Genomic DNA, 15296 nt, shown 5'->3' on the forward strand with positions numbered 1-15296 from the left:
TACTAGCTTCCTCGTCTAGATGCGGACACCAGGTACTTTTTTATAACAATAATTTAGGAACGCGCATAACGATCACAATGTTTTGTAACTGGTGCATTGGCACATATATTAGCGGCTACTATACCATTGATAGTTGGTAAGTGTTAATGACACTGGCGTTACTAACTGCGGTTACTAACTTGGCTGTAACTTATGTGTGAGAAGCAGTTATCAAACGATAGCTAATACCTACAAAGACGTTGTTTTTAGGTGTGTACTAATGACAATACCAGTAGTTTAAACGTCCCTGCTGCAGGTCATGTAACTATAATAAAGCAAGTGCTTGCAGGAATATGAAAAATGCAGCTGTGGAGGAAATAATAGTGGCACGCAAGGAATTATCGCTGGAAACCAACCGTTTCCATGAGGGGACTTCACTTCGCCTGAGCGAAACCGAGACCCCTTGTTGAAATGATGGCTTCAGCGGCATTCCTGGTCGCACCACCCTGAGTCGCTGCAAGTAATCTCACGTACCCAGACCTACTCCTTAACTTTATCTTGCACGCAAAGATTCAATTCGCCGTAAATGTGAATTATTGCGTTGTTTGGACTTACTCGTTGCAATAGTAGAGGGCGGCCGATTATTTCGACTGTTGAGATAAAAACGGTCAACGAGATCTATACAGTCCTCAGCGGCTCACTATCGTGGATTCTTGTGCAAAATTGCCATTAAAATAGAGGCCTTAAATGTTGTTGGAGTGGCATCAAGTATCGCTGCCTGGTTTTTTTTTTGTTTTTTTTGTTTTTTTGACGGAAGGCAAACCATCATTAAGCATGCAAGTATAATTATGAAAGGTATCTCGAACCGCAAGGGAGCGCATCAAGAATTTTGTAGGCCGAAAACTACGCTTTATCTTTAGATATTGATATTGTATGTATTATTTTTGTAATGTAAAATTTAGGCAAGTCTCCAACATGTAAAAAGAAGACTTGCCATCACATTTCAACCACCTGGGTCTCAAGGTACGGTTTCAATGCTGCATTTCGGAATATATCGTCGCACTTCTGGAGTCCAAGAAGCCCTGATTATCTTGGGAGGGCTCCAAAATACACGCAATCGAACATCCCATACAAGTACTGGTGCCTCAGTAGAGTAAAGTATAAAGTAAGTAAAGTAAAGTAAAGCGCACTTAAGTGTGTGACATCCTCGACGTAGAGTTACTGTATACGTTCCCCTTGTACAGTAGCTCTACGTCGATGCAGTCTATATATAGCGCCTCTCGGCGTGTGCAAAGCTGTGGCCGTCAGTATACTCGGCGATTTCGCCACGAGGATAACACCTTTTGCGTATTAAGGCGAAAGCCTTAATACGCAAAACGACGCGGGATCCCGCGTCGGCGTCCCACGTCGGCGACGTCAACACGAGTGATGCAAAAAATCACTCTCACGTGATGACGTCATCATGACGTCACAGATTACCATAATCTGCGAGACGTCATCATGATGTTAAATTGTGATGTCATCACATGACACCATTGCTTGGTCAGAGGTGGGCCGATCACGGAGGCAGCGTAAAACAAGGTGAGCTGCCGCGAACTTACAATGCCTCCGATCCCGGAGGCATTGCAAAAGCACGTTAGTTGCAGAAAGCTTTCGGAGGGGAGCGCGAGAGGTTCAATACATCGACTTGGAAGAAAAAGAAGAAGAAGATGGCTTTCGCCTTCGAGTAGACTGAGGCGGATGCATAAGGGACCCTGTGAGTTTTTGTTCAAGACCCCAAAATAAACACAATGCAATAGTGGAGGTCTCTGCACTTTTTGTTTATATTTCTTCATACACACAATCTAGTGAACCGCATATGCTAAAAAGTATCTCACTGTTTTAATTTGACACTTTCAATCACTGCTATGGCTATGTTTCTTTATTTACTCATCACTCTGTCTCTGTGTAAAGGCTGGAGACACGTGCTATGTCTTCCTTTTCCCAGAAACGATAAAAAAAGAAGGCAAACGACGTTATGATGTACGTCGATGCGGCCAAATACGAAGGGCACGAGGTAAAAACAAAGATGCAGTTTAGCCGTAACAGACGTGGATGGCGAACCCCATTGAAAAAAAAAAAGGCACACCACACCTCTCAAGAACTGAACGATATAGGAAAGTACAGATCGTGAGCAATCCATAACCCAGAAGGTTAAATGTCCTGTTTCCCAACGAACAGCGTGAGGCCCAGTGCTTGTGGCAGGGGGTGGGCCGCCCCACGCTATATCGCATTGGTGGAAATGCGATAGAAAACCTCTAGCGCTTAGCTATAAATTTGATAAGCAGAGGAGAAACCGCGTAACGGAAGACCAGTGTGAAGTACAGCTGTCTCAGTTCAGACCCAGGGGAGCATCTAGCGACTTATAGACCACGTTGAGCGGGTGGCCGAGGTCAGCGAGGCCTTGGACTGAAAGATTCCGAACACAGCATCCAAGAACCATTTCACGTTCGATATATAGTTTTTATCTATCTATCTATCTATCTATCTATCTATCTATCTATCTATCTATCTATCTATCTATCTATCTATCTATCTATCTATCTATCTATCTATCTATCTATCGAAGAAGCCAAGAGGCACCTGCGACATAGCGTGTACCGAGCCGCATGCGCAGAGCCCAAACCTTGGCCTCGGGTTTCGGTTTGCGTTCGCCTTCACGGAGTGACCGTTCGTGACTGGCTGAACGATGAACCGTGAGGATATGTGTGCATGCGGCTAGCTTTGCTTTAGTAGGACTGAAAGGCGGGTGAGTTGGAACCTATCCATTGTTGGCCAGCGCCTAAACGGACTAAACACCAAAAGAAGAAGACGGTGCCGTGTTCTTTCGTCTTGTTTCGTCCGTTTGGGCGCTGCCCAACAATGGATATCTTTGCTTCTTCCTCTTTTTCTTTTTACTTTCCCGCATTTTCCGTTTCATCAGTGCGCGGCAGCGAACCGAGCTCAGCCAGATTAACCTCCCAGCCTTTCATCTGTCAATCTCTCTTTTAACAAAAGAGTTAAGAGAAGGGAGCAAGCTTGAGCGAGAGAGTTATTGAGTTCAGGCTCAGAAAGTCATTAAGTGCAGCGGTAGCAGGCCCTAAAAGCAGATGCCGCAGTTGTTAATTCTCTGGTATAAAACATGACTTGTATTACACGACGTAAACTGGCCGCAATAGACTCACACAGCAATTAGCTAGGTAGATGATGACATCCGAGAGGTCAGATTTTTTTGTTGTTCATGTTAGCTACAGTGCTAAGAGTCATATCTTGCTTAATTGATGCCCTCATATGGTCGTAACTCACGCCCTGGAAAAGAAAGAAACAAAGAGAAAACATTCAAGGTGTGTGTGCGTGTGTGTGTGTTTGTTTGTTTGTTTGTTTGTTTATTATTGCTTTTCGAAAAGCAGCGAGTCGGGTAAATTGGTTAAATATCACGGTTGGAAGCTGCGTAAGGGACCACCGCAACGAGAAGGGAAGGACAAACATTGCGCATAACTAGCACACACGGAACGCACTGCTATCGGCAAACCTGACACCCCAAAATTTTGGACACGTGAATAAGCGTAATTCGCGTGAAATAGAAGATGTGCAAAAACACTGAAAACAACTTCTTTGAAATTACAGAAGCGTTGCTTCCTTTCGCCACCGCACTGCCTGCAATAGCCTCGGTAATATGCATAAGTGTGGGCGCCACCATTCACGGAAAGAGCGTTGAACGCGCAACACGTGCCTGCTGAGCAGGAAAGTCCCACCGTTCCGAATGCGATTGTTTTACATGTGTGTATTTATCTCAGTTTTGACTGTACCCGTAGCGATGTTATCTGTCTAGAATGAAATGTTGAGTTACGTTTCTTTTATGTATTGACGGAAAAGAATATTCGGAATAGCACTGCGCTAATAGCACAACCGGCATCCCGCCCTCCACCCCCCCCCCCCCACCCCCGCACACTCCTGCATGGACACGAGTTATATTCTTTTTTTTTTATTTTACAGCGGAGCTGTTAAGGGGAAGCTGAAGCACTTTTTTAAAAAATGACTTTGGAGTGTGTAATCATAGTTTGATCCCTGCTGAATTCGAAAACCAATGTAAGAGTTCACAGAAGTGAACGCAAGTAGCATTTCTTGGCAAAAAAAAGTCACAGTTTCACCGCAAGGGCGAAGCAATGAATGCGATGGCAACAAATTGTAGTGTTACACGAAGTGAAGCTGGCAGCTAACTGTTTTGTATCCGATCTCGCGTAACTACAAAACGCTGGTGTAAGAGAATACGGCCTCTCCAGGGAGAGATGCTCTCCGCATAGTCACTTCGCGTTGAGAGCGCAGCACGTAGAAGGGTATACGAGCCGCCCGCTGTGATGGCTTTCGAGATAGTGCGCGCGCGCCAGCGATCGCGACCGCGCCCTTAGATTCAAAGTGCAAAGTTGCTCCTCGCGCGACGCGACACTCCCCCCCCCCCCTCCCACTCCATCTTTTAAGGCTCGTTAAAAAAGGCCGGGCGCTTCCTGTCTGCTTCGACGGCAGGCCTTCCCCGAGCGGGGTGATGATCCGACTTGTTTGAACTCTGCTTCGGCCGCGTTCATCTCCCCCGCTCGAGCGCTTTTATCCACGGTAGGACATAAAATGCGCGGGGGGAGGGGGGGAGGATCTTATCAATTTGGACTTCATACCGGAAGGACATGACGGCGACGGCAAAAACCCGTCGAGACTGTCCATATAATTTCTATCGCAATAAAAACAGCGGCTGCAGCCGCAGGGCTTCTTGAGATGTTGAGCGAACGCGGTGACGTCATCTTCGATGGGTGCGCCATTAGCAACATCGAAGCATCGCCTTCGCGATCAGCACCAACGCGCAGCCGGAAATAGTCACGGCAATGCTGCACGGCTTCCTGACGATGACGTACTTCTGGTTAGTTCGTTTCCACGCCTACATTTTCGGCGGGTTTGCGTGGGCGGAGCAAGAACTTTTCTTTCGCGTATTTTAAAGCTCCTCCTGCCACAACAGCGAAAAAAAAAAAATTGCGCCATCGTCGACAATAATGTTCGTCCTTGTTAACAACAAAGTCTTACCGAATTCTAAAATCACTTCAGCTTTCGTAATGCCATTAGTCGTCGAGTGAAAACTATCATCATCATGAACCGGCACGCGCTCTATTCGTCCTCTGCTTCATCTCCTGCTTCGCTCCCAGAACACGTGCGCCTATTTGCGCGGCGTGGGATGCAATAACTCTGATGGGCGCGAGAGAACGAGTACAAAGAGAGAGAAAGAAAGAAAGAGAGAGAGAGAGAGAGTGAGAAAGAAAGAGAAAGAGAGAAATTCCTGGCGAAAAAATTTCTTGGCTTTGTGGTATTCGAACCCGCGTACCCACGCTCCCACGGCGAACGTCGTAACAACTCGGCTATCCAGCTACGCTAACAGAGCATAGCATAGCCTTGTATAGTATAGTATAGCAAGGGGGTGGGGAAGGGAAGTGAGGGTGAGGAGGAAGGAAAGGAGGACGGGAGAGAGTAAAGCACAGCATAGAAAGAGAGAAGGAAAGGGAAGACCGAAAGAGAAAGAAACAGAAAAAGAGGTAGAAAGAAATATGAATCTAGAAATAGACAAAGAGAGAGAAAGAAAGGGGAGAAAGAAATAGATAGGGAGAGAAAGAAACGAATAGAAGTAACCACAGACAAAAAAGGCAAGAAAACAGAGACAAGAGAGAAGAAGAATGAAATAGGGGAAGTAAGGAAGAGAAAAAAAAAATGTAGACACCTTGCACTGAGTCGCGCAAGGCTGGGTCACAGACTCACAGCGGAGCTGGTGATCTCCTAGCCAGTCCCGGCTTCCACCAGCCACTCCTATAGCTACTACAGACTCCCTGAAACAGCTGAGAACGACACTGCGCATGTCTTAAAGTAGAGAAGTGATCAAGATGGGGCACCGACCGGAACGGAAGTGCCAGTTGGGCTTGATGGGACATGGAAAATAGCGAAACTTGGCAAATCATGGCAATACCTAGCATTACCTAGGAATACTTACCAAAACATAGCAACACTTAGCAAAACCTAGCATCACTTAGTAATACCTAGCAACACTTAGAAAAACCTAGCAATAACTTAGCCAAGTCGGGACTAGCTAGCAGATCCCCAGGCTCCGCTGTGACCTAGCCTTGCGCGACTTAGTGCAAGCTGTCTACATTTTTTTTCTCGCCATATGGCGAGGGTGAAGCTGATCAGGAGGTGGTCGCTTGACAATGAAGGTGGAATGGAAAGGACTTGAACAGCAATCCCAATATCGTCTTTTAACTGCTCCCGAAGTAAAAAACGTGTAGCTTTAAAATTAATAAGGGTAGACAGTGTTATGACACCAGACGAAAGTACTAATAAAATATGTTGTTGGGCTAGTTGGTTCATACTGCGCAAAGAGTAATGACACAACGCAAGGTGAAGAAACGAGAGGTGTTGACGCTCTTTCCTGTTCTTGGTCTTTCCGCCTTGCGTTGCGTCATTACTTTTTGCCCAAAAAGTACTAGCTTAATTCTTAACGAGCGATCAGTGCAGTATATCTAACGCATGCAACAATAAACATTCGAACCAGCGAATCCTGATAAGGGCCTACCTCGCAATATAATTCCATGCATAAACTGTCGCGATTGTTTTCTACCCAAAGCTTTCATCAAGCGAGGAGTCGGGTCACGATTTCCGTAAATTGGTGAATCCGTTACGTTCCAGTACAACACGGCAGCGAGGAGTACATTATCGTGGGGAGTGCTAGAGCGGAGGGCTTCGCATGCAGAGGCGCTGACATCTATCTACATGGGCGTCGTCTAGCTCGCGTTTGTGTCCAGCTCCCGTTACATTCGTCCAATTAGTGCGCGCCCTTTTGCAGGTGATGGTAGTACAATAGCAATGCATCTGCGTGAGAAGCGGAAGTCGGTGGGTATGAAAACAATTTGCAGTTTGGCCACACGGCCGAAGCAGTGAATGCGACAGCAACAAATTGGAATGCTATACGGAGTAAAGCTTGAAGCTTAGTCCATTAAGATCAAGTCTGGCAAGCTTTCGCTCGCGCGTAGAACATACGACGCGCGGGACGATGTTATCGATTTGGACTTTATACGAAACATGGCGGCAAAAATGCGCAATAATGCTACTCCAGAGTCCACATGATTGCTCTCGCAAGAAAAAGCCGGGGAGGGGTCATTCAGATCTGCCTGCCGACACTGAGATTTCCTAACCGTACGCTGCTGCCGCTAGAGAACGATTACCAATACATCAATATCCCAGCCAGGAGCCTGCGCGTCATAGCAGCTAACCTCGGGGGGGGGGGGGGGGGGCGTCTATTCGCACCTAAAACGAAATCCAGGGGGTGCTCCAAAGTTCTATTTTCTATTTTCTGGTGCGCCAGCGTACAAGCTTCGGCCGCTGGTTCTACTTGAGAGAGAAGCTCTACGGCTGTCCTTAGGCCTTCCTAAATGTGCTGCAAATGTAGTGTTATACCTAGAAGCGCGCACGGCACCCCTTTTATGCCGATTTAACCTTCTAACGGTGCAAACTTTCTTAAGATTATACGAATCACCCTCTATCCGCGATCAGATAATTTTTATCTCGGACCCTGACTTCTTTTTCTCAGCGCATTGGCCCAAATTTCATAAACCACAAATTGTATTTGTTCAATCGTTACTTGATCCACTAAATGTACAAATTCGTGATTTGCTTCCTCTGACTACACAACATAACTATCCCGAAATCGTGTATCATGATATCTTTCCGAACCGCGCGAAATTGTTGCCTTCCGGCATTTTAAATGGTTTCTTGCAAGAACATCTACAAACTTTGTCAACGAATGTTTTTATTGCAGCGGATGCAACGCAGTCTGAGGAAAGATCTGGTATCGGAATATTTTGCCCTGAACTTGATTGGTCTTTTTCACTGCGATTGCCGGATTTTATTCCCGTTTTCCTTGCTGAATTTATGGCAATAATTCTGGCTTTACGCAAGTTAAGTACTTCAATTCCAGTAGCGGCAGTAATGACCGATTCATTGTCTGTGTGCTCTTCGCTTTCCACATCCTGTGACACACCTATAACAAAGCTCTTTAAAATACTGGTCCCCGCGAATCTACAATGTATTCACTTAATTTGGGTACCTGGCCACAACGGTTTGTTTCGCAATGAAATGGCAGAGAGTATTGCAAAGGCGTCGCTGACCGCACCGATAATTCCTGTTTTCCCGACAACAGCTCACATCACGACGGCGCGTTTCCACACACTTACAATTAGGAAAAGCTTATTAGACTCGGCATTGACAGTTTCTCCAGAGTCATGCACCTTCTATTCCCTTGGCACAGCGAGTTAGCTAATTCAAGGTTGATGGAAGTTGCCATAACAAAAATTCGCTACCGCGTTAATTCCCTCAATTTTTACATCCATCGATCAGGTTTAGTGAACTCCTCTCTGTGCCTCTTGTGTAATCAGGAAGAAATCGATTAGTCATTTTTTCATATCATGTCGCTGGTTCAACACATTCAGGAAACGAATACTAGTAGCACCTCTTCGAAAACTGGGCCTGGAGTTATCAGAACCCGTTCTTCTTTTTTGGGGGTCCACTACCCTGAGGTACAACCACAGGGATGTTTTCCTTGCTGTTCAGCAATACATCATTGCTACTAAAAGAATCTCTTGCTAAATTTCATGGGCATTAAATTTTTCATTATTCATAATTGGCACTTTAATTCAATAATTAAAAACAAACAGCGTAACAAGGAGACACAACATGCAGAAAATATAGGAAGAATTCACCATCTACTCGGCCGATTCCCTCCATTGGGTATGTGCCATCAGGAGAGGACAACAACAACAACACTGGCAAGGATGGCGGCAGCAAGGAGGTCCATGTGCTGATTGTTGCTGCTGGAAATACCGCGTTGCCTAGACTGCGAGGTGAAAACGTGGTGTTTTGTCGAAGGTGAGAGTGTACTTGGTTCCGAGTACGTCATTTTGGTTGCCGCGAAGGACAACATCGACGATAAAATAAATGTTGTTGCACTGTTCGTGTAAGCGTCTGGCGTGATTCGAACGCACAAGAAATCCCAGTGCGGCTGCGAAGTGTTTTTATTTAGCCTGTGATCTGCGATGGCCAATCCTCCTGCACTGCTGGCTTTTTAGCGAAGTGCAAATGCTCATCAGCCGTTCTCATCTAGTGCTAGGTAAGTGCTGCTTCGCTGTCAGGGGCCGTGTCAATCGGCAAGGCAGACAAACTGTTCGGCAATGTTTTGAAGGTAGGTGGGCTAACGCACTCGGTAGTTGCCGGTGGGTATCGTTTATCAAATGCTGATTGCCTAGAGCATCACGGCGACACGTCAACATTTTGCAGCGACTTTGTCGGCCAGTTACTTCGTCTCGTCCTTGAATAAATGTGTTCGAATCCAAAAAATTAGACGGTGATGGTACACCGAGAGAAATAACGTTGCATATATAAGAAGAGGCGGAGAGAAAGAATGACTACTAACTGCTGACGAAATGATAGCAGGAAACTTGTTCACAATTTTTTTAGTGCATGCACAGAGACTTATTGATTTGTCTGTTTGTGCGTGTATCAGCTCATCCGCATACGTGAGCAGAATTGTGGTGCCCGCAAATTCTTCTGCTTACCTGCTGCTACAGCAGTGTATCGTTATAAGTGGGTGTAAATTGGCACTTTCCTAGCTCTCTGAACCCTACGATGAGACATCAGTCAGGCTATACCAACGGTACTAGATTAGGTTGGGCTATACCACTTACGCGTGCCCACAAATCAAGGAAATTGAGCCCGCAACATCTAAAGAGGAAATCTCAGAGCTACTACGTCATAATATAGCAAGCATCTAAAGCTTGCCTTGAAGAACCACACAGCGCGAGTAAACAACGGGGACACAGGAAGGGAACACACACAGCGCTGACTTACAACAAAATTTATTGAAGCAACATTTCACATATATACAGGGGATCAGCCAACCGCTGCGCATGTCATAGCAGATAACTTTCTAATCAACTTGGAAAAGACCGACCGGAGAAATTGCAATTCTTTATCTGATAAAAATATCGACGGCGAACTAACACATTTGTCACCCAACCTTTGAATCATCTCTGCTTCAATTATTTCACGGACATATTTATTTCTATGTTTACAAAGCACGTCAGCTTCCTGAAAGACTGGTTTGCACGTGCAGTCATTACAGTGCAGAGCGAGAAGGCCTCCCTGTCCTTTCGTGACATTGCTGGCATGCTCACGGAACCTTTCATTGATACATCGGCCCGTTTGGCCGATGTAATGTTTACCACAACTTAGCGGTATAGAATAAACTACGCCTACTGCGCAGTCTTGAAAAGGCGCTCGGTGTTTCTTTGCGCAAGAAACTTCTTCATCGATAGCTCTGTCTGGTTGAGTTAACCTACACAAAGAGGCCAACTTAAGCGGCGCAGAGAATACAGTTGGAACATGTGACTTCTGAGCGATTCGTTTGAGATTGTGTGCCACCTTATGAATGTAAGGGATGACCACTTTCTTCTTCGTGTTAATTGGTCGCGCCTCAGGTGGTCGCACCAGTTTTTTGAGCAGACCTTCAGCTACTGAAATTTGCAAATGCATCGGATAGCCCGCTAGAGATAAGCGCTCAGATTGGAGCTGCACTGCTTCTATCATTAGATGGGCACATGACTTTGACACAGCATTTCTGAAACAAAAACAAGCCACACTTCTTTTCACCAATTTGGAGTGAGCTGACTGAAAAGGCAGTAGCGGTTTACCGGCCCTAGGCCGGTAAACCGCTACTGCCTCTTGCCTTGAAGCCACGCAGCAAGCACGGTGACATCAATACTATACGAAGATTTCGATTCTGCCAGCCACTGTGGCACAGTACGGTGCTTGGATGCTGACGCGAAAGACGCTGTGTCGATCCCAGTTGCGGCGGTCGCAGTTTGATGGGGGTGAAATGCTAGATGCATGCGTACTGTGCAATTTCGGAACCCCAGCTGGTCGAGATTATGCGTAGCCCGCCACTACGGCGTCTCTCGCAGCTTGTATCGCTTCGTGACGTTCCACGAATCGATTCCGATTCATTCCAGCTGTGTTATCCTTAGGATTCGTTGATGCCGTTCGAAGAGTGCAACAAATGTTTAGCACAGCGGCGTAATACTTGTTGCTGAAGTGCCGAGAACATACAACCATCGCTGGAGTAACTCTGCTGATGCGGAGGTTTTACGCCGTTCTTCACGGTTCACTCAAAGAAAGGAAACTCGTGAAAACATACTATTCCGCCTCGCTGATGTGGATATCGAAAAGCAGAAAAATTGCTTCGCAACGCATTTTTTTCTTTGCTGACGACCATAGGCCTGCGCACGGGGGGGGGGGGGGGGCGCAATGTCAGCGCCATACGTTGACATACTTGGGAGGGGGGGCGCTGCGACGAACCTTCCCCCCCCCCCCCCCTTGAAATGGAACCCTGCGCACGCCTATGCTGATGACGAATCCATCCGCCAGAACCGCTACCGCACGTACGAAACTGAATGTCATCCGCTACATGAACCTCAATAGCCTGTTCCGCGCTCTCTCCGCTAGGTGACGTATTGGCTCCAATTATTCGCGAATAGCAGGAGTCTCAGACACGCGGCCCGCGCCCGCACATGACTGTCTTCGTCCCATATTTTTTATGACCTTGTGACTGGGTTTTTGTGACTTTGCTAAATTGCACTCGCACTATTTTCTCGCCTATTGCGACTACTAGGCTTCGGGTATGCCACGCAGACGTGACCGGACTCAAGCGTTTTTTTCGTGAGCCACCTCATGCATGCAGTGGAACAAAACCTCTAGGTTACAAAAGTCGGCGTACAGATTTGAGTCACTCTGAAGATCGGCATCGATAAGTTGTTCGCATCTGCTGGCGCGAAATTCACTTCAGAAATGATATGAGATATGGGAAAAGCCTAGCCTTTCAACTCTTTTGTTCAATTACCTCCCCCCTCCCACTCCGATCTTCTTCGCTGCCCCGGCCCTTGCAGGATTAAATTTCTTGACTGCGGCCCGCTAGCTCAGCTAAGTTTGAGACCCCTGGTCTATAGTGATCATTCGTAGTGAAAGCAGTACGGACAAGATACACAAGATACCCTAAGTAGTCAAAGGGTGTGTTTGCGATGTTCAACTACATGGCGAGCGAAGTCGTGAAGGTGGAGCGCTGGTCCCGAATGGTGTCTTTAACCATCTTAAGATGCCTGCCGCTACAGAAAAAGCAATTTCAAGCCACCGAGCAAATATCGCATTTTCCTGATTTTTGAGGATTTTCGGACGCATTACTTGAAACACCCTGTATATAGTTTCACTACACGTCTGAAACAAGTTCTTCGACGGCACAGCTTTATTTGAATCGGGCTTTTTTCTATTGACTTGAAAGTTTAATTTCGAACATCTGTAGCTAAAAGGGCCGCATATGGGACCAACAAAGCATTAGCTAGTTGAAGCAAGGTTCAATTCACAAATTAGGTCATATGAAATGTCACATTTTTGCAACGATAACTTGGGGCCTACACGCCTACTCTTCCTTTTTTTCTGTTACAGAATTTTTCAATTACCTTGAAGATATCGCTTCCAAGACATACGATCAAGAGGTAACTATAGCCTACTACGGCCCTCAACCATTTCTCCTCGGCATTTCTCCGGCGGTGCTCGAGGTGAGTAGAAAACTTCTCACGTAATGAATACTGCAAGCAACATTGCCAGCGTTTGCAAAAGTTTTACTTCAAGTGCGTAGAAGATTAGGGGTCCGGATTGTCGTCCATCCGCAGTCCCATGTCGCATGGTCACGCGGTGGTCAATACAGGCCTAAAACAAGGCTAACAATGCTCAAAACCAGTGCCAAATAAACTAACTAGGTCTAAAAGAATATAAACTACAGAAATAATAATTTATTAACCGCAATAATTTAATTAAAATCGCGAAAACGCTTCTGAAACATCCTGCTGAGACCTGCGTCGCGCATGTGAGGGCGCCACCGTCTCGGCAACCGCGCAATTGCCAAGGAAATCGCAGGGCTGCCCGTGTTACGCACTTCTTCAGATTTCACGGTAGTGGAGCTGCATTAAGAGCAGGATTTAGAACTACACTAGGGCATGCACAAGGACGACATTAGCGCTACATTAATTTCTCGCAAGCTCGTTGCAATATGCACTTACGATGCGTGAATACAGCCATTACACGCAGCTACAGAACACGAGCTATTTGTAGTAGCTACTACAGACAAGATAAGACAACTCGTGTAGCTTTTACGAGCTACAAGTGTTGAGCTACTTGCCGAGCCTGTGCCGTCTCAATCTTTTTTTTTTTTTCGTTAGTACCTTCCAACCTTCCGCCCTCGCCATCCCAGCAACTATCTTATTGTTGTCATGGCGGTGACTGTCGGGCATGACGGGCGATACCCACAGGCCATTGAGGGAAAGCCCTTACGCAGGAAAAGTATTGCGAACACCAGTCCAAATTATGAATATCAGCTTGCTCTTATTTCAAAATGTCGGTAAATAGCCACGAATGAATTATGATCATGGCACTTCATATTAGGTTAAGAAAACAATACTACAGCTACCTGTGCAGGCGACAGAAGATGGGCGTAATCTCTGGCTGCTTGGTGCTCCATTCTTGAACATTATCGTAGCTGGATGTATGTACAACTGTGGAAGATATTCTTAGTCATTCCATTAAGCGAGAAATTATCTAATAAATAAACAATAAGTCGTAAAACCTCCAACAACCGAGCTCGCGAGATATGGTGTGTCTGGACGAACTGACATAAGTAATCTTGAAAAGCCGTAAATGAGCGCCATTTCATGTTGTAACACTCAAAAAAAAGACGCGGAGGTAATAAAGCAAGAGGCACTAGGCAAGGATAAGATATCCTCAGTAAAATATAAACAAGTCAATTGAAATTTGGATGACAGCATAAAGGAAGTAGATGAGTTCTATAGCGGGCTCCACAGTCAGCTGAATGTTAAAAGTTATTTTTGTCACTGAAGAGACATCCATATCCTGTGTAACATGCCCGGCGACCGTAGTTTGTACTCACCATGATAGCTTAGCGGCTATGACGTTTCGCTGCTACCACGAGGACACGGGTTCGATTGCCGGTTACGGTGGCCGCGTATCGGGGGCGAGAACGCCCACATACTTGGATTTAGGTAGACGTTAAAGAACCCTAAGTGGTCAAAAATAATACGGAGTCCACGACAACGACGTGCTACGTAAGCATATCTTAGTTTGAGCGCGTAATAACAAATAATTTAGTTATCTTAATTAGTGTGATCGTTGCTTTCAAATCCGGTTCCTCCAGCACACCAGTACGGCGTTCTATGCATTAAACTGTGAACTACCCAGTGACCCTCGATGAATACAGGAGGTTAGGTAACGACGGACAGACAGACATACCGCAAAGTGGGAGAAGTTACCAGTATATTTTAATGGTGTGAGTAAACCATCACTGCACATCACTCAACCAAGAGAGCAGGGGACCCGCCACGGTGGTCTAGTGGTTCTGGTGCTCGATTGCTGACCCGCAGGTCAAGGGATCGAATCCCGGCCGCGGCGGCCGCATTTTCGATGGCAGCGAAAATGCTTGAGGCCCGTGTGCTTCGATTCTGGTGCACGTTGTGGAACCCCAGTTGGTAGAAATTTCCGGAGCCCTCCACTACGGAGTCTCTCATAATCATATAGTGGTTATGGGACGTTAAACCCCAACAGTTATTATGACAGAGTGGATTGATACACACATCTTCAAGCATCGCTCGTTCTTCTCAAACTGGTAAATAGAACGTCTCTGGAATATAACCAACATATCTGCATGTCTTCATTGATTGCGAAACGTTTTTGGTAAGCTAGGGCGGTAAGCATTATATAGGCAGTTAGGAGCCAAAGCGAAACTTTTACGAAACCAGAGTTCGTGTGTGTCGTAATTTTCAGCTAAGCCCGGAATAAATTCGCAGCGAATGATTCAGGACGAGGGCAGGCAAAATTGTTTGCAGACTAGTACGGAGCAGGCCATACCAAGGGTACGCCTTTCCCGCGTTGATCTGCAAGCAGCTAACTTGGGAAATAGGGAGACGGTGATATGGATCATTCTAAAACGTAGTGGTGTATCTGGAGTTCTAGTTGAGGGCAGATAAATGCTGGCACATAAATGGCCGATAAAGGCTATCGAGTGCGACAGATAATAATGTGGCGATTAATATAAGGAAGGGGTAAGCAGAAGCCGCTGGGAGAATGCTTTGAACTGCGGTCAATGTAAACAGGATGACGAC

The sequence above is a fragment of the Rhipicephalus sanguineus genome, chromosome 1 (genome assembly GCF_013339695.2).
Source record: "Rhipicephalus sanguineus isolate Rsan-2018 chromosome 1, BIME_Rsan_1.4, whole genome shotgun sequence".
Taxonomy (NCBI): Eukaryota; Metazoa; Arthropoda; class Arachnida; order Ixodida; family Ixodidae; genus Rhipicephalus; species Rhipicephalus sanguineus.